We start from the raw sequence: 21,135 nt of genomic DNA, 5'->3' as shown, positions 1-21,135 counted from the left end.
GCAGATGAATGAAACTAGAAAACATTATTTGAGTTATGTAACCACCTCTATGCATTTTTACCCTAAACATTTTTGCCCTTAAATTTCTATGATCAACTAACCTGTTATACAAATTGTTAAGTCATACATCCTACTTTGGGAAATGTTGGATATGTTCTCTAAAAAGCAACTTCAAATATTTTGCTCTTTTTACAAATCCATTTAAAGCAGTTTACATGCAATGTTAGGAATTAGATACTTTTCTCAGTTGGTAATTTCATTCTGGCCTAATATGAATGAGGTTAATATACTATGTAACATAGAGCACATTCTGTTTCTTTGTTACAATGATGAAATTTCATTTTACTTTCTTTCTACTGTTAATAGATTATTAATAAATTCAAAATAAGTAATTATTTGGAAAAAATTGTTTATAACTCACTTAAAATAAGAGTGGGATAAAATACCTATAATTTTCTATTAATATACACTAATGGGAGATAGCTGAATATTTACAAGTTCAATAGTCCTGAGAAAATATTGTTTCTAAGCAATTTACATATGAATTTGTTGTTGTAGGTCAACTCAAAAATACTAAAGAGAATTTAGCATTTTCTCAGTCCCTTAAAGTACTGTTGGAGATATAAAAGTATCTTTGTTAGGTAAGCAAACTCAAAAATCAGGTGAATGCAATAGTTTATGTATTGAATACTATGAGTGGAACACTCAGCAAAATCTTGCTATAAACACAAACTAGATGTTGCCAGCATCTCCTGCACTTGGGATAGACTTTGGAATAATATATCTAATATTCTCTCTTGAGAACTCTCCAGGACCTCTCTGTCAGCATGGTTTGATCATCACTTTTAAGCATGTAACTGCTCTGTAACTCATGCATGAAAAGCAAGTTCAGAAAGGCAGCCTGTTCATTGAACACATTGGTGTATAACATTTGGCTAAAACTAAGGCTCTCAAGTACTGATCAACGTTTCCCCTGGCATCCTATTAGTCTCATGCTGTAACTGCTTGACAATAAGATGAGGCCATTATCTTACAATTACAGTTTCAAGATTTAACCAGAATGAGTTTGTTGGGGCCCACTTCTGCTATATTTACCATATGTCAAACTAATGAACATTTTCTTCTAGTCTTTCATAGCTAAACCAATCTCAGGAGATTAAGAAGTCAAAGCAGTAATATTTAATCTACTGTGTGATGAGAAGGACATACTCCTTGAATGAGAATTTATTTTTCTAATGCTTTTTTAAAAAAACTCTTTTTTACATTTTCTTCTCTTTCTTTTCCCATGACTGAATGGTTACTTTGTCTTTCTATTTGCCTCCTCGGTTGGACTAATAAATAGAAGGAAATTGGAAACAGAAAAATGAGATGTAGGAAAAGGCAGGAAAGAAGGTTGTAAGAAAGGAAATGAAAATGCTCCATCCAAAATGTAACTAGAGGTTTAAAATTCTCACATAAAATGGAAAGGAAGGCCTGCAGGGACCAGAGGAGTCAAGGCTGCCACAGAAAACCAACAGAATCAGTAAGTCTGAACTCACAGGGATCACTGAGTTTGAATGAGGGTTTTCATGGGCCTAACCTAACTCTCCTGTATATATATATATATTATAGCTGTGTAGCTTGGTGTTATTTGGGACTCCTAACAGAGGGAATAGTGATGTTTCTAACATTTTTGCCTGCTTTGGGAACTGTTGTCACTCTATTGTGTAGCCTTAATATGAGGGGAGTGCCTAAACATAATATAACTTTACATGGTATGCTTAGTTGATATTCCTTGCAAACCTGCCCTTTTCTTATGGAAAGCAAAGAAGAAGAATAGATTGGAAGAGCTGAGGTGGGGGGAAGGAGGAGGCAGTGGGTGTAGAAAGAGACTATTAATTGTCTCAACTCCCGAGTTTAAAAGGAAACAACAGACACTAAGAGGTTGCGTTAAAATAATGGGCTAGATCTTTTTGCCCCTTCAAAAAACATACTAAATTATCAGTAGACAACATCTTTTGGTACAAAAAGCAATAGAAAGTCAAATTCCAAGAAAATTTAATAAGAAAATAAGTCATAGTTATAACAACATCTGATACAATAGATTTTAGGCACAAAAATGCCAAAAGAGGTAAGGAGGGCCATTCAATGCACATTAAATGAAATACCCATCAACAGAATACTTCAATTCTGAATATATAGCCATCAAACAAGGTGATACCAAAAATAACCAAACAGAAAACATCATCATCATCAACAGCAACACAGTTACATCTAAATCCACAGATTGGTCTTAACATAGTAGTGATTTGGGATGGCCTTTCAATATTCTGTTTTTATCAATAGACATGTATCTTGGGGAAGAATTAAACAGAGACTCTGGAGCTAAATTACAAAATAAATCAAATGAACCAAAAATATTAACAGATTACTATATCCTAAAGCATAAATATTTATTAACACAAAACAGTATTCATATTTGCAAAGTAATTTTGATTCACCAGGTGTACTTGTTGTCTCACTCCCAGAGACTTTCTTCTGAATAAGCTTAGCCTTATTCGCTGAACTCAGTTTCAACTCAGCTTTTCTGGTCTAAAATCCTCCCCAAACTGACTTATTCAAACTAGCTCCACTTGTCTTTTGACTGAATTCCTCTGCTTGGCTCCAAACTAACTATGACACTCTGTTTTATCTTCTGGTTCCTACTCATGCTTTCACTCATTCTGTGTTTTCCTACAAGCTGTTCCTGTAAAACTGGTCTCTCTCTCTGTCTCTGTCTCTGTCTCTGTCTCTCTCTCTCTCTCTTTCTCTCTCTCTCTCTCTCACTCTACTTCCCTGTTTGTGTGTGTGTGTGTGTGTGAGTGTGTGCGTGCACGTGCGTGCACACACATGTGCATGCACACATGCCTGGTCTTTTAAATAGTGTGTTTTTCCTATACTATTCTTTTCAGAGTTGGGTATATGCCACCTTCTGACTCATTCTATCAAATCTTTTTTGATTCATCGCATTGTCTTTCCTACAACTGGACCTCACTGTCAAAAATGATTGCTTCCTTCTACAAACTATTCTTATCTCCATTGTTAGGCATTAAAGGTGTGAACTAAAGGTGTTTTTAGCTAGATTAAATGTGGGTGGTGTGTCGGCATTCTAGCTAGGTCACACAGACATAGGTCTTTAGACATGATTGTTTGCCAGAGAATCCATGTTTCTGGATTTATATCTAAAGTAAACCAACATCCCCTTTTTCATTTGATTGCAACGGAATAAAGAAACAGCAATGGAAACTATAAAAGTACATATTTATAGAAATTAAACAAGATGCTTTTAAGTGATAATTGCATCCAAAAGAAGGCAATTTAAATTTTCTTAGAACAAATGAGGAGAAAAATACAACAAACCAAAATCTATAGGAAATCATGAAGGTAGCACTAAGAGGAAGTTCTGCAGCCCAATGTGCCAACATAAAAATTTTGAGACTTCAGATTATAAACCAGAAGAAATTGGAAAAACAAGAATAAACAACACACACAACTATAGATTGAAAGAGATAGTGAACATAAGTGTTGACTTAATAAAATAGAAAAATTACCAGACATCAGTGTTCTTTCCAGCTTCTGGCTTTTATAAATAAGGCTGCTATGAAAATGGTGATGCATGTGTTCTTGTTACATGTTGGAGCATCTTTTGGGTATATGCCTAGAAGTGATATAGTTTGGTCTTCAGGTAGTACTATGTCTAATTTTCTGAGGAACTGCCAGACTGATTTCCAGCTTGCAATCCCACCAACAATGGGGGAGTGTTTCTCTTTCTCCACATCCTTGCAATCATCTGCTGTGATTTTGATCTTAGCCATTCTGCCTGGTGTGAGGTGCAATCTCAGGGTCATTTTGATTTGCATTTCCCTGATGACTAAGGATAATGAACTTTTTTAGATTCTTCTTGGCAACTTGATATTCCTAAACTGAGAATTCTTGTTTAGTTTTGTATCCCATTTTTAATAGGGTTATTTGCTTTTCTAACTTCTTGAGTTCTCTGTATATGTAGGATATTAGCCCTCTATCAGATGTAGGATTAGTAAAGATCTTTTCTCAATCTGTTGGTTGCTATTTTGTGCTATTGATAGTCTCCTTTGCCTTAGAGAAGCTTTGCAATTTTATGAGAGCCCATTTGTCGATTCTCGATCTTAAGAGCATAAGTCATTGGTCTTCTGTTCAGGAAATTTTCCCCTGTGCCCACATGTTTAAGGCTTCCCCCCCCAACCCATTTTCTCTTCTAGTAGTTTTATGTATCTGGTTTTATGTGGCTGTCATTGATATACTTAGACTTAGGCGTTTTACAAGGAGCTAAAGGAGGAATGGATACAGAAAATGTGGTACATTAACACAATAGAGTACTACTCAGCTATTGAAAATAATAACTTCATAAAATTCTTAGACAAATAGATGGAATTAAATAATATTCTGATTGAGGTAACTCAGTCACAAAATAACCCATATGAGATGCAATCATTGATAAGTGGATATTAGCCCAAAAGCTCAGAATACCCAAGATACAATTCACAGAATATATGAACCTCAAGAAGAAGAAAGACCAAAGTGTAGATGTTTCAGACCTTTTTAGAAGGGGGAACAATTACTCAAGGGAGAAAATATGGTGACAAAGTTTGGAGCAGAGACTGAAGGAAAGATCATGCAGAGACTGACTCACATGGGGATCCACCCTATACATAGACACCAAACCAGACACTACTGAGATGCCAAGAAGTACTTACTGACAGGAGCCTGATAGAGCTGTCTCCTGAGAGGCAGATGCTCTCAGCCAACCATTGGACTGTGCATGTGGTCTCCAATGGAGGAGTGCAACCCATGGGAAGAAAAACAGTATAAACCAACCAGACCCTCAGAGCTCCCAGAGACTAAACCACCAACCAAAAAAAAAAAAAAAAAAAAAAAAAAGTACAAATAGAAGGACCTGTGGCTGTACCTGCGTATGTAGCAGAGGATGACCTTGTCAGACATCAAGGGTAGGAGAGGGCTTGGTCCTGTAGTAGCTGTACAGGTAGCTGCACTTCACATGTTATATGAAGTAAAATCTATTATCAATAAAAATAATAATTGAAAACTATGTAACCCATTGACTACATTTAGCTTTTGTTGCTATTTATCTAGGAGAGTGAATGTTATCCCAGGGTAGGGTAACTCAGTTTAACTCTATTTGTGTGTTCTCCATTTCCTATATTCTCTCTGTCCTTTCTTTCAAGTCTCCATCCCAATTTTAAACTTCATTTTTTATTATTCTCCTATAAGCCTTTATGCCACTCATATCCAATAGAGACTATTTGTATTCAAACTAGCACATTCTACTTCCGGCCCCCAACAGTTCTGTAGCTGCATCAAAATACAAAATGCATTTAGTCCAACTTCAAGAGTCTCCATAATCTTTCATAGTCTCAACACTGTTTAAATATCCAAAGTCTCTTCTCTGATTCAAAGCAATCTTCAAAATTTAACACCCTGTAAAATAAAAATTAAAAATAAATCACATACTTCTAATATACAGTGACACAAATAAACATTGCCATTACAAAAGGGGAGGTCTAGTAAGGAAATATTGGAACAATGGAAGACTAAAAAGAAGGCTTTAACAGTTTGATTTGCTTAAAGAACTACGGCATGGGTTTAAGATATGAAATGTCTCTGATCCACTTCCTATTATATACTGTGGAGAGCCTGAGTACTGCCTTGACAGCATTATGTGTAGCCAAGGCCAGAAGGCAGTCTGTGTAACTAAGGGCAGAGAGCAGTGTGTGGAGCCAAGAGGAACTTTTATCTGTGTTTATTCTGTAGAGGAACTTTCTCAGGAAGAGCTTTGTTTTTTGAAGTGACTATAGGCTAGAGCTGAAGAAATAAACTTTGCGTCTTAGCCAGGATCAGGCTTGACTCCATTCCATGTGTCTGTGTCTTTTCATCCTTACCCCATCCCCCATCCATGATTCAGGTTGACTTGTACCTGCGTTTGCTACACAACTCCTCCTCATCCTTATCAAACTTGATCTGTATGAAAGTAAACATGAAGCTATACATTCAGATTTGCCACCTCACTTTTGGCTGAGAATCAAAATTGAAGGTTAGAGAAGTAATTTCTTTCACTTTTGGACTTTGAACTATAGAATACTATCAGAGGTGAGGTATATTATTTGAGGATGTATTCTTAAATCCTTTGTCTTTTATTATCCTTTACAGAAAAAATATATGGAACCTCTTTTTTTTCTCTGTAGTTTATTTCTCAAGAGATATCTTTCTCTGACAAGATACTATTATTAAATTAGAAAAATTCGGTGACAAAGGATAATAGGAAAGTCAAAAGCTGACAATGTAATTAAGAAAAGACATCTTATCAGGTAAACAAGGATCTACTTACTTGTTTCAGAAATCATCAAATTACTCAAGGTAAAACAGAAGCCATATTAACTCACGTACATTACATTTTCATGGGTTTTGTTTCATTGCATTTTTTCTTAATTTTAATCTTAAACCTTACCTAACTCCCAGGGCTAGCCTTAATTCACTAGCTATGTTTTCAATCTACTCTGAAAACCTTAGGACTTAAAGATTAGAGATGTGGCAAACTATTGTTTATATTCCACGTAGTCAAGAAAGACAACTTTCCAAAAGCCTAAAAAAAAAAAGGTAACAAAGATGGGCATCTTGACTATTGCCTAGAATTCAGTAACACACATCCAACAAGCTCATTCTAGGCTGGATCATCCTGAAATGCTCACATTTATATCCTAGTGCCATTCATAGTGGATCTGCTCTGACAACAGGCTACACCACCATTGAGTACAGAGGGAAGTAACATCTGGAGGGCAGTGTCATAAGGACATGACTTTCCCTTGAGCAGATCCCACACTCCTCTGGTTTATTGCTCTTTTATAGAACAGGAAGGGGAAATTTTAAAATAGTCACAACTTGCTGCGCTATCCTGGCCAAGATTCACTAAAAAATATGTTGTCATTTCTTGAAACAGACTATTGGATGAAAAGAGTCTGGTGCTGAATTGCATTTTTCCTGCCAAATAACAGACAAACTCAACAGACTGTTTATCTTATGCTGTGGTATAATTGTGTAATTAATGTCAAATTGCATAAAACTGTTCCAACAATTCTCCTAATAGACCATTCCAGAAAGAAGTTATAAAAAATAATTAAAATACACACATGGAGAGAACTACTAATTTAGGAATCTGTTTATATCACTAAATGTCTACTTACCTGCCAGCTGTCTTCAGGAAGGCCAAGTAGCACATTTAAGTCTAAAAGGGCTATCTTCAAATGTTTCCATCTTTAATATAAATCATGTAAAACTACTGACTTCTGTAAATTTGCTACAAGCAAAAAAAAAAAAAAAAAAAAAAATGTGATGTAGTGGCATCCCATCACCTACAAGACAATGGAAATCAAACATCTGGAGAAGATCCAATATCCACAGATGGATGATTGTGTGGGGCAACACTGAGAACTTCTCAAATAGTTTTAATAAAAAGGGCAAACATCTTCAATTTTGATTCTCCACATAAATTCTTTTTATCCGGTTCGATGGTAATATAGACTGCAGGTTGGATATCTAAGAACATTCATTTTGCTCTAATTAAAATATCATTGTTCACTATCTTCTCTTCTTTCTAATCTTAAAAAAAATGAAAATAACCCATTATAGGTTAACTTGTTTGAAACAACTGTCACCACGCTGTCAGATAAATGGATGAAAATCACCCACTCTAAATAGAGAGCTATTGTTTCCTTTGAATGGGGTGGAATTTTGTTTCCAACTAAATCTAAATATGAAAAAAACCTTAAACTAAAAGAGAAAATCTCTGTTACTTTGGTAAATATCCATTTTAGTTCAGGTAATTCTCAGTCCTTGGTTCTCCTTTGAAGTAAGAGAGTAGACAATGCGGATTCTGTATTTAAAAATGGTATGAAGCTTAAGAATAGTTTTCCTTTAAAGGTGTCAATACAGTTCTCCTTATCGTGTTAGACAGCTAGATAACACTACATTAACACAGGAACGTCACTTATTAGCATGAGCACACTGACAACCTGGAGGAAGACATAGAACTTTAATTATCTGCAATCAACGAAAACATTGAAATTAATAACCCTAGAATTAGCATTTAGGTGACTGGATGCTATGACGCTTTATAGTTTTTTATAAGTTTAGCATACATAATTTGATGTTTTTCATTGAATTTAAACCCTTCCATGTCAGGGATGTTCTCTGTGGCAATGTCAATACTTCGGACATAATTTACTTATATGCTGTCATAACACATCATACAAAAATGTTTTTTCAGTCATGAATTGTGAAATTTTCAATATTAATACAATTTTACTGAAATTTCACTGGCTTATAACTACTTCTGTGAGAACACAAGATAGAAAGATACATCATATTAAATAATTTCATGTTACATTATACATGGTTCTCAAATCATTTTTTTGAATATTTGTGTATCCAATCTTCCAGGAAATGCTTAAGCCAAGTAATATAAATTATGCTTACTAAGTAGTATCTATTACAGAAGAATAAAATTATTTATGTAGAGTTTTCTAGCCCTTAAAATTGCAGAATCTTGTTCATTCTTTCTCCCTTCCCCATCATCTGCTCATTCCTTTTCCATTACTTATGAAGCAAACAGGGGAAAGGCAGAGACTCATCTTTAAGGAGCTTAGATTCAGTGCAGAACAAAAATAATTTAAGTAAACTTCAGTGAGCATAATGATAAATCAAAGCAAAAGAGAGCAGAAATATTCTGCCCAGAAACACAGAGTGGAAGCCATAATTGATAACAAACATGAGAGTCTGTGACAGGTTGGAATGTGATACTTGCAGTGATATTTGAACATTCCAGGAACTGAAAGGAACTATGTGGGGTTTATACACAAGGAAGCTGTCAAAACAGTATTCCTGAGAACTCAGATTCACACTGCCTTCTTTCTGGGCAACACTGTATTTCCCAGTGTCTCAATGTATTTTGGCATAACATGTGACTAGTTTCCACAAAATTCAGTGTGAAAAAGAATGAGTGTCAATTCTGAGCCAACTTCTGTCCTTTTTGACCCTCTTGGCAACCAAACACCAAAAAGTCATTGACCCAACACAAATTCTGAGGCATGAGATAAGAAGAAATCAAGTTCTTGAGGCACTTTCAGGAGGCTTGATAGCCAGAATCCCTCTGTAGAATACTATTTAAATTAAATATGCATATCTACTTTGTTTGAATCAAACACTTGGCCCAGTTAACAGGAGTATATCAGGGTGTTGACTGTAGATTAGAATTATATCTTTCTCCAAAGAGTGATAAGAGCTACTGAGGGACTTTGTACTGAGTTGAGTGTCATGACCACAAAACTAGATATTTACTACTAGCATTATCTTTCACAAGGGAACAAACATTGGTCTGGAAAATGTAGGTGATATTTCTTAGATTCCTGCTCCACTCACATGAAAATTAATACTTGGTATGCTTTACACAAATTATTTCGGCAAGTGCCAGTCAACACTAATGAAGTTCATAAATGTCTTCAGAAAAGAGGCTTAACTGATTAGTCTTCCCAAAATTTTTTATTTCACAGAAAAAGAAAGCTAAAGAAGTCAGTTTCTTAGTAAGGGTCCCATGGATATAACAACAGAGTGTTAGATCTGTGACCATTCCTAGGTCTGTCGACTGTGTTCCAAGTTAAATTCCTTCAATCTCAGTGCTGGAAACAAATGGCATTACTACAAGGAAGCAAGCTAAAGGATCAACTAATAAAATTTTGGGGGTTTTATATTTAAAACAAATAAGCTATCAAACTATGCAAGGGGACAAAGAGACTTTAGAAACTTAAGCATATACTATAAGTAAAGTGAGCCAATCTGAAAAAGTACTTGCACAGTGTGAAGCCAACTCTGTTTCCTTATGGAAAAGAAATAGCCATAGTGCCAGAAAAGAGTCCTAGCTATCAAACTTGGCAGTGTGAAGCAAGAGTTGAGAGGAAAATTATTTTTAGAGCAGATAGATTATCATCTGTGATATAATGTTAGGTAAATTTTTTCCCAACATACAGAATTCACAGGGCCAAAAATCAACTCCAACTGAATTTATGAACCTAAAATCAATACTGCTCTTGTGTCATCATCAATAAAAATTACAATATTTCATTGACAAATGCGACAGTGTGTATGTACACATGAGCCAGCAATGGGAAATCTCTTTCCCTTCATAAATTTTCCTTGAACTTAAAACTACTCTAAAAATTGCTTATTTAAAAACTATGCATTTATGAATAGGATTTTGTTTATATAATTGGAAATATTTAAGACTATAAAACTTTTGTTTTTAAACTGAGATTTTTGAGAATTTTATATATTTTGGTTGTGTTTATCTCTGTCCCCCAATTCTTCCCATATTTATCTCTACTCCCTGCCCACCCACAAAAGTACAGAAAGTAAGAGTGTATAGCTGCTCATTCCTGAGTAGAACAATAAACTATGTGAGCTTCTTTCTCTAATGAGATCAAGCTGAATGCAACCAAAACTTGTTGCTAATAAAAACAAAACCAAACAAACAAAAAAAACAAACAAACAAAAAAAACCTAGGGATTTATAGTGGTAACAAAACTAGCCAGAAGAATAGTTGTGCTTACTTCTATTTTCATAATTCTATAAACATAAGATACAATTTCTACATTAAAAATAATTATTCTATTATTAATATGATAAATAATATGATATTGTTCTTACATGATTACAATGCATAAGTATTTTCAAAATGATATTTAACCATTGACCAATACAGTCTTTGACCATGGATATTAGATCAAGGAGTAGTGCATACATCTCTATACTGGAAATACTTTCATAAATGAATACTTTATACATTAGGAATGGCATATAAACATCTATAATATGAATGGTAGGTAAGTCTCAGATAACAAGCAAGAGTAGAGAGGTAGTAACTGGGGAAGGATAGAAAACATAAATTTAACTTTGGATAAGAAGCTGTCCGCATTTTACTTCCTCGTTTTAAAAGACATGACCATACTTCATGGTAACTTATATGAGAGATATTTTCTGCCCAGGGATTCTAACACAGTTCAGCATTGTGCCTGAAAATTAGTGGACAGGTAAAGAGTGATGCTTGGGCCAGTCATGTTGGCAATGCCTACCATTCCATCACCTGGAGATCTGACACAGGAGGATTGCTGAATTAGAAGGTAGACCACAAAACAAACATCCATCTCAAACCAGCCAAATAAATAATAAACATGATAATGCATTTAACAAAATTATTGCTACTATACATATCATTATTATTATTCATGTTGTTATCATCACAATAATTCAAATCAAATCTTCCTGTCACTGTATTAATATTATTTTAGAATAGTTTAGTCACTGAAAGAAAATATGAATGCATAACTGAAGAGGCACTACTCAGAGATATTTCCCAACTCTCTATTGTGCATTATACAGAAAAAATAAAACCTTTTATTTTAGCAGAACTAAACCATTTGACATGATGTTATGCAATAATGATTACAAATTGCTTACTTATTTCATAAGGAAAAATAGACTACGTGCAACATCTGTTTTCTGGTATTTCAGCACCTTTTGTTAAGGTTGTGTTAAAAGAGCCTTTCATTTTCCAACAATGAATGAAAGGTAGCTAACTAAAAAAAGGAAATGCTTCCAGCACATGATTTCATGGTGGCCCTGGAGAGCACTAGACTAACTGTGCCGGATAATCTGTAAAAAAGCAGAGGGGGTGGGGTGCTGGGGAAAGGGGCCAAGGGGCTATAGGGCCATGTGAATCCATGTGGAAAAATGATCAGTGCTGGAGAAGGTTAAATTTTCTGTCCCTGAAGTCTTGCTGTTGTGGCTACAGCCCAAGAAAGTTAATGAAAGAAAGGGGCTCTGACAACTCCCGCTGCTTCCACGGGAGCGCACCACCTCATTACTGGCCAGATTCTTAAAACCCGAAGAATAGAATACTTCTGCCAAGAAAAAGAGTAGGAGTTGGAATGAGAGTCATCCAAGCAAAGCATGGCTGATACTGGGTGAGGATCAAAGTGCTATCAAACAAAGAGAAAAGGACATGAAATAGCTGACCCAAGAATTATGACCATAGACCAGACGACTTTCCGAAGCGAGGCTGGAGAGATAGACGGAAGGACAGTTAAACTGCATAGATCTCTCTGGCATATAGGAACAAGTAAATGAAGTGACACCATCTGCTTGCTTTCCCAGAAGAGAATGTTTCGACGCCTCATGGTTAGCAAGGCAAACATTTCCAGAAGCATTACTCTAATTACCAATGATTAGAAATGGTCCCTAGAAGTGAAAACCTAGCTCACAGTAAGCCTGATTAACAAGCTTTTTCTGCACATCCCACGGCATTTTGAGCTGACTTTGGAAGCGCTGGCTAGAGACAGTTTCTGTGGTTTTCAAATGGATCTCTTAAAGATAATAGGCTGTGAGACTTTTCCTCCCTGTTTCTCTAAGCATACAAACCATGATGAGTTTCTTCCCAACATCCTTTTAGAGCTAGCAAATGCAGTTTGGGTTGCCTATACTTCATATTCATGTAATCATGCCAAAGTAAGGAGGTATGGGTCAACAGTAATTAAACATTAACTGTTACAATAATTTCTTGTAATATATTTCATAGAGTTACATTTCTTCATATACATTTGTATAAAAATTATATATAATATACTACATAGTATATTATAATCTGCTTAAGAACTAAATTATCATGATGCCTAATTGAAAACTATAACAACCTAAACTAGTATACACAGGTAGTAAGGAGGTACTCAGAAAGCTGTATGTATTTGTGGAATCTGAAGTCAAGCCTTTCTATGACCCTATGACTTGTATAATTACATGTATACTGACTTATGTAATTATAATGAGTAAATATGTAGTTACAATTCAGCATTTACACAACAAAAATTATTACACATGAGAATCAATATATACCTAAAGAACACTTTTAAATATCATCAATAAAACTGAGAAGACTACTCATAGATTAAACAAATAAAATATGTATTATTCTCATAATACAATATTCTGCAGCCTGGAAATCTGTGGCTCATAAATTATAGCTTAAAGTCTACAACTACTTTAAATATACAATTTATTAAAAGAAAGACACTTATTTACATTTTGTCTATAGCTGCTTTCATATTAACTTGCAAAATTCAGAGCTGAATAAAAGAAATCATAAGCCATAACATTAAATTGAATGTTTATTTTTACAAACAACAATTGCCAACCTTGGGGCTCAGCGCTTTCCAGGAAAGCTTCACCATCAGATTTCAATCCCTAAACCCACATAAAGATAGGAGACATGCCTCCATGAGGACGTTTGTGGATGTTCACACACATGGGACGCCCATCCCTACATATGATATGCATACAAATAGTAAGTAAAATAATCGGCAAGCTTTCTCTCCTGGGGGGAAAGATTTGTCTTCAATCAACAGCTTGAGTAACTTCAAAAACAAAATGTCAAGTTAAAATGGAGCTTACACTTTTGATTCCATTTCCATGAAGTTCAAAATCATGCATCATTAATATATGGTGATAGATACTATTAAATGGTCCTGGTTATTTTGCCCCCTTCAGATGACCTATATATTGGAGAAAGTGTAACACTGAAATCACCTTCTATTAGTGGGTTGATATTAACCTATGCCATTAAATAATCCCAAGTCTGGTAAATATATGAGCAAAAATGTAGTGCTCTCTTGGGTAAGAGTCCCCTTAATTAGATGTGTCCCTCTTTAGCTCTTCTGATTAATTTTTTCTTGAAGCTTATTTATTTGTTTGTGTAAAAATAGACTCTGCTCTCATACAAAACATGTAGACCATGGTTTTCCATCCCTCTAGTCCTCCCCTTTCACTTCCACCTCCCTTCTCCCCCAGATCCCTTACCTCACCAGAATAGAATAGACTCTTTTGGCAGTTTTTTCTATGTGTTATCATTACAGTAAAACCTTCTAGTTTTCTGGTCTCAGTTGACTGAGGTACAAATTCATTTACTCTAAGGCTATGTTTAGCTTTAAACTAATTGTTTTGTAGATAGATGGATATTTATTCTTGATTGATTCAGTTAGCCTGTGGTTTTTGATTGGAGAATTGAGGCCATTAATATTTAAGCTTATCTTAAAATGTGTTGCACAGTTGTAGAAACAATCAATTGGATAAAAAGGAGGCTTTCAGAATGGTAGAGTCTCTTTGCCAGCTATATATCTGACAGAGGGTTAATATCCAGAATATATAAAAGACTCGAAAAACAGCATCAAAAATCAAATGAACTGCTTTCCTGAACTAAGACTAAGATGAAATAATGTATATAACAGACTATATCCAAAAAGAGTCCTTTTCTAGGGAAAAGAGTTATTAAACATTGCTTTCAAATTGAAATATAAATTAATTCAACCTATAAGTAAACTCTTAATCATTCCTATTGTGGCCTATGTTCCACTAGAAAATACAGCAACCCCCCCACAAAGGGAGCCTATTGAGGGTGCATTATAACTAGGATCTCTAGGCATTTGTTCTTCAAAATATCATGAAGAAGAGCAGATTTGGTTACATAATGATTATTTTTATTTTCATAGGTTTTTACCCCTAGTCATGAAAAGATGAACCAAGGCTTGGACATAATGACTGTGCTCTAAAATAAATTCTAGAAAAATTAAGGTATTGGGCAAGTTAAGTTTGAAAATATCTGCCATTTCTTCTCAGAAGACATTGAAAAGAGTACAGTGTTAATAATACTAAAGCTAAAATGTATAGCAGAGCATTCGGATATATGCAAGAACTGTAGTTACCTGTAGGAGAAAATGAATTGGCTGTAATACACCAGACAAATGAACATAAGGTTGATTACTCTTCAGGCTGTGAGAAGGTCCTGAGGGAAGGCCCCCTCTTTCCCTGTCCCATATATCAGGAGAATCTTTTGCCTACCTCTGCACTCAGCAGGAACCTCACTTGCTCATCTGCCCCCTAGGCTCCATCATTTCTCAGGAAAGCACAAGAAGACATTGTAAAGGACGGTCATTTATTAGCTGCTCCAGATTTTTAGTTATTGATGTTTTATTTTGTACATGCATAATTTTAACATTGTGTGGTTTCTATGTTTTAAAATGTCAGTTCCAATGTAAACTTTGCCAGTGATGATTCAAAGAGTAATACTAATCACAGTTTCTTGTTTACAATGTTTGATCCACTCTTGACATCTTCTTGATATCTTATTGACCTTGGGTTTCATTTCTATGTACTTTCCCAGAGTGGACATAAAAGTAAAGAGAACATAGGTGGCTTTATCATAGGCTTACAAACTGACACAGGAGACAGATGAGTGAATGAAAAAGTAAATACCTGATGATGACAGAAACTATGGTGATGGAACATGAGACTCTATTCAGTACACAGAGTACTTGGGAAGAGAATGAGAGTGAAGCCTGGCTTTATCTAAAGCTTTCAAGTGCCAGATGTGAAGTACAGAAGTGAGCTGGTTTATAATGGGGAAGATCACCATGGAATGTATTAGCTGCAGTAGTTCCTTTCCACGATCAAGCAAAGAAAATATATTATTATTATTATTATTATTGTTATTATTATTATTATTATTAATCTATTTATTTATTTATTTATTTATTTATTTTACATTCCAGGTTTTATTCCCCTTCTGGTCCACTCTCTGACTGTCTGACATTCCCTACTTTCTCCCTGACTCACTCCTTCTCCAGGGGGGTGTCCTCACCCCACCCACACAAGCAGAACTCTGAACTCCCTGAGGCCTACAGTCTCTTGAGAATTAGGTGAATCTTCTCTGAATGAACCCAGACACAGCAATCCTCTGCTGTATATGTGTCCGGGTCCTCATATCAACTGGTTTATGTTACCTGGTTGGTGGCTCAAAGTCTGAGAGTTCTCAGGGTTCCTGGTTAAATGAGACTTCTGTTCCTCCTACAGGGTCACCCTCCTCCTCAGCCTTTTCCAGCTTTTCCCTAATTCAACCACAAGGGTCAGCAGCTTCTGTTCATTGGTTAGGGGCAAATATCTGCATCTGACTATTTTAGCTGCATGTTCCATTACATACCAGAAACTTTACAGCTATTTTATAATAGTGTTTATTACAGTGTTGAAATAAAAACAGAAGTATTAAGCAAAACCAAAATATATTGGCTACATTTTTTATTGGACAGTTTATATATTTACATTTCAAATGTTATCTCCTTTTCCAGTTTCCTCTCTCCAATTTGTCCTGCTTCTATGATAATGCTTCCCACTCACCGACCCTCTACCACTTCAACACCCTGGCATCCCCCTACACTGAGAAAACAAGCCTTCACATGAGCAACACTTCTTCTCCTATTGATGCCAGACAATGCCATCCTCTGCTAATATGTGGCTGGAGCTATGGGTCCATCAATGTGTACTCTTTGCTTGGTGGTTTAGTCCCTTGGAGCTCTGAAGGGGGGTCTCGTTGGTTGATACAGTCTGACTGTTCCTTAGAAAATTGGACATAATTCAACCTGAGCACCCAGATATACTACTCTTAGGTATATACCCAAAATATGCTCCCGCATATAACACTGCTCCACTCTGTCCAGAGCAGCCTTATTTTTAACAGCCAGAAACTGGAAAGAACCAAGATATCCTTCAGCAGAGAAATGAATACAGAAAATGTGGTACATTTACAAATTGAATACATTTTTAATTGACTACTTCTTTCAAAAAAAATGGTTCAGGTAAGTGGTTTGCAAAATATCTATCATTTCTTGTAACAGTATCAAATATCAGAATATTAGTTTGCAAATGTTTGGAAGAAATATCACTGGACTTTATGTCTTAGTTGCATTTGGAAAACACATTTTTGCTTAACAACAACAGCAATAAAAGAAATTAAGTGAAGGTAAACATATTTGTTCAAGTCTAGAAATAAGCATCATATAATTTGTAATTTATGTTCAGATATGTTTGAACATTTAAACACTCATTTTTAGACTTTAAGATATAAAATATAATATTTTAGAGGTACTAGTATTTAAAATATTTGCTTTTTAATTTCTATAAATATTTCCAAACATAATATTTTATCAAATTTATATTAACATAAGAATCAAGGAAACTCTATGGATGGAGAAATAGCTTACTAGATGAAAAAAATAACTTAACCTTCAGAGGACCTGATTTCTACTTCTAGCACCTACATGGTAGCCCACAATCATCTATAATTCCAGCTCTAGGATACTGAATATGCTTTTTTGCCATACATGAGGATTAAACACATGTGTGGTGCATAGAAAGCATGCATCAAAATACCAATACACAAAAAATAAAATAAATTTTAAAATGGAAGAAATATTTAAAAAATTTATATAAAATGTTTTAGGCCTTCAATAGTGCAGAAATAAAGATGAGTATTACCATTTCAAAGCTAAATTTATTCACCTTAGTTCTTATTCTGTCTTCTGTCAGCTGAATGAAGGAATGAGGATTTTAGCAGTGTGTTCTGCAATTCTTACACTCTCAAGGAGACAATTATGACCCAACAGGAAAGCATACCAAAGCAACATAATGATAAAAATTTGGTAAAATAAAACTAGACATTTTTGGAAGGGCTAGGATAAAAAAATGAAAGGTTCTTGTGCTCTGGTTTACAAAAAGCGTGCAAGATGAATGAAATGCCTCCTGGCATCTACAAATGAAAATCAGGAGAACAAATCATCCATACCCAAAAGACAAAGGCAAGTACTAACTCTAAGACAACTTCAAACTCAACCATAAAGAACTTAATTTATCTCTGTTGTTTTGTATCAGAATGCTATCACCTGTCTGTTTTACAGTCTTCATACATTTTGATTTTGAAGTAAGAGAAATTAAGAGAACATTTAGCTATAGGCTAAGCACTAGAAAATTTGGAAAGTTTCACTTAGAAAGAAAAATAGCAACTAAAGATATTTCCAGACTGGATGATGTCTTGGAAGCTTGTTTTAGGGGAGAAGGTTTTCTTCAGATGAAGCTCAGCCCCTGTTGGAGTTCTATCATCAGTGGTGGTAAAGCTTACTGGATGACTCTGAAGAAACACAGCTGGGACTTGTTCCTAGCAAAATGCAGTATGCTCTCTAAAAGGTTGGGGTCCCTCCAGAGGGGATTATTTCTTGCCAAAAAGCTCATTTGTATGAGTTTCCCCCCTCCCATGCTACCCAGCAACTCTTCCCTTGGCTTGGCACCATACAGCAACATCACATGACTTTTTGGACTGACTGACTGAGTTTACTGAACACACAGCTTTGGCAGTGGCAATTATCCTGGCAGTGGCAGAAGCCAGGAAACATATACCAGTAAATGGATCTCAATTTGATCAGTGCACATAGAGTTTGCTTGATTTATCCCATAGTGTACTAAGCTTGATGTAGCAGCCAGATTCTGATCTCAGATGCTATACTCAACAGAAGGGCTAACACTGAACATTGGTTATATTGCCAGCATGTATTCTTCTAGGGGATTCTTTTCTTGTTGTTTTATTTTCTGCTACTGCTTTTTTTTTTCTCTTTATGGTTCATTGGTAAGGTTGAACAAGATTGGACGTGTTTAATTATCACAAACCCTAGAACAATAAATATGTTTCTGTTGGAATCACAAACTCTAACTGAATTTTAAAAAGAGATTTTTAAAAGCCATTATTCTTGAAGAAACTAGAATGCGTCTTTTGAGTCCTTATCCATCTTATGTTAAAAATGACACCTCATATTCTTTCTTTAATTGAGTTAACATTATGTATGAAAACTTGCTGAGAATGTAGTTCATGCTCTAGAGCTGTAACCTTTGGTACTGTTCTACCTTCAGACATCTTCATTTGTTAAGTATTTTATCAGCCTCAGAGTCTGCTGTATTTGTCATCATGGATACTTTGTATATCCGTGCTCTAAAGAAAATAGCAAACGTGTGGTTATGAATATTCCTTAATTTGTAGAAAACTGAAAGTATAGTCAACAGTAACTATCCTCAGTGATAACAGTGTCATGATAATAAATGAATGCTGCAGTCTTGTGACGACTCAAAAATAACATGGGCATGGCAGCACACAAGACAATTTCCAAACAAAAGAGCAAACTTGCTAAGGGTGAACTAGAAATGGGGAAGGTAAGAATGATGCATGACTTGCATGATCCTCACATTGCATCCTAACCAAAGAGAGAGAGAGAGAGAGTCAGAGAGGTGTAAACAGATAATTGTAATATGGTAATCTGCTTTGTAATTCAATATTTGTAAGATAATTTTCAGTTTGTTCTGGGAATGGTTTACAAAAGTTTTATACATTCTATTTCTACTTGGAATATTTCTAACAATTAACAGTATTAAGCACCTATTATATGTTTCAGCTATCTATAGTGTTGCTCTTAACATCACCAGGGATATAATTGTTTTTGCTAAGTTTCAATTAACCTCCTTGATGTTCCAGTTGTAACTACCTAAACACATATTAAAGCATAAAATTTCATATTTATACCTGACATACTGTTGTGCCTTTTTTGGATGTGTCTGTTTATCTAAAACTGCAGTTAGGGATTATTTAATAAAGCATAATCTGTATGTTTCTACTAAGTCATTTTATAAATTTTATTAAAGACAGCTTACTTTCTTTAAGGCCACATTAGATATTGTGGATGCACCTTATTCAGATTGTTGAACGATCTTAACATCAGTACCAATGCTTATCTGAAGAAATAGGAATCAGATCCATGACCAACAATTTTGATATCTGAAAATGAGAAGACACCAGAGGAGGTTTTAGAAACATAATTCTTTTGAAAATACCCATATTTATAGTAAAAATATGTATGTCGGTAACTCTGTTATTAATGATTTACAGGAAATGAGAAGATAGAAAAGAACAACTAGTTCACTTTAGAAAATAATTAAAATTCCATGAGCAGTCTTTAAGTACACATATGCATATTAAGGTGTCTCTGGTGAGCCTCAGGAGGAAATGAGGAACACACTCTTAGATACTGGAGGAAAAGGAAAAAAAAAATCTTACTGGAATCGTGTCCTAGAGTTAGGTTGAAAGTAGAATGGAAGCCATGAAATCAGACATTCAACTAATGAGACTTACAAGCACATTGCAGCCTTGAACTCACATATTCTTGTTGTAGAAAATTCCATGAGAGGATAAATAAAGAACATGGTTCTTTTGACAAACACAGCAGTAAAATAATTAAGTTGTTAAATATAAGACTCTATAATGGATGGTCAAAGATGTGGTATATTCGTTTACTTGAGAAGTTGTATGACTTTCAACTTCATTACTATAGAAACATCTTTGAATGGGCAAAATAAATCAAGACATTTATTTCCTATGTGAGTGCTCACTAAAGTGACCAAGACAAAAAAGATTGCAACAGTCAATTGAACCAGGAAGCCTCTATGGGTAGCGATTTAGCCTTTTCCTTATTCAGTCATGACTATACAGATAGAACTTAGGTGTAGGCTCAACAACAAAGACTTAGATTTATCAAAGTTTGCCTCCTGTAGTCAATTTTAATCATTGTGTTGGCCAGTATACGAGACAAAAATGGAGTGTTCAATATGGATACTTGAGTGATAAACCAGCAAACCAAATCTATTGAACCCCTTTTAGGAGAGGGTCAATAAATAAAAGAGTCAGAGTTTTGTGCTTACTCAGACAGATAGTTGTTCTGTGTATCTGCCTCATTTTTCTATCAAACTGCTACCCATTAACATTGAGAATATCATAGTAGTACTGTCTTATTTGTGTATGACTGATTTGCATCAAATTACTTGCTTTACAGCAAATAGAATCTAACTGTGGGACCAGAACAGGACTGCTTTCTCCTTTCCCCAATACGATGTAGCAGGTGGGTTGATTTATAGTATTAGTGAGGCCTTGCAATACTGGCTTACAGCAAAGCTTATATGCCCCCTTTGCCATATCATCTAATATAAAATGTGACAAGTTAAATCTATTCTCAGAATATTTACATTTCATATTATCAATGACGTGAAAAGAAATGATTTGAAGACTTGGCATCCACATCTAAAGAAAATGTTATTTTTTAAAGC

General features: G+C 35.0%; 1 long non-coding RNA gene across 1 annotated transcript in view; it reads left to right on the top strand.

Moving 5' to 3' along the window:
• The window catches only part of LOC308433914, a 39,111-nt gene that overhangs the window by 15,313 nt on the left and 2,663 nt on the right, over positions 1-21,135 (top strand). Inside the window, exons 2-3 of the long non-coding RNA XR_013975458.1 lie at positions 16,290-16,796; positions 20,865-20,930. This is a non-coding gene — a long non-coding RNA (uncharacterized lncRNA). The remainder of the gene's footprint in view (positions 1-16,289; positions 16,797-20,864; positions 20,931-21,135) is intronic.

The sequence above is a fragment of the Micromys minutus genome, assembly GCF_963924665.1.
Source record: "Micromys minutus genome assembly, chromosome: 21".
Taxonomy (NCBI): domain Eukaryota; kingdom Metazoa; phylum Chordata; class Mammalia; order Rodentia; family Muridae; genus Micromys; species Micromys minutus.
This window is presented reverse-complemented; position numbering and strand designations above follow the sequence as displayed.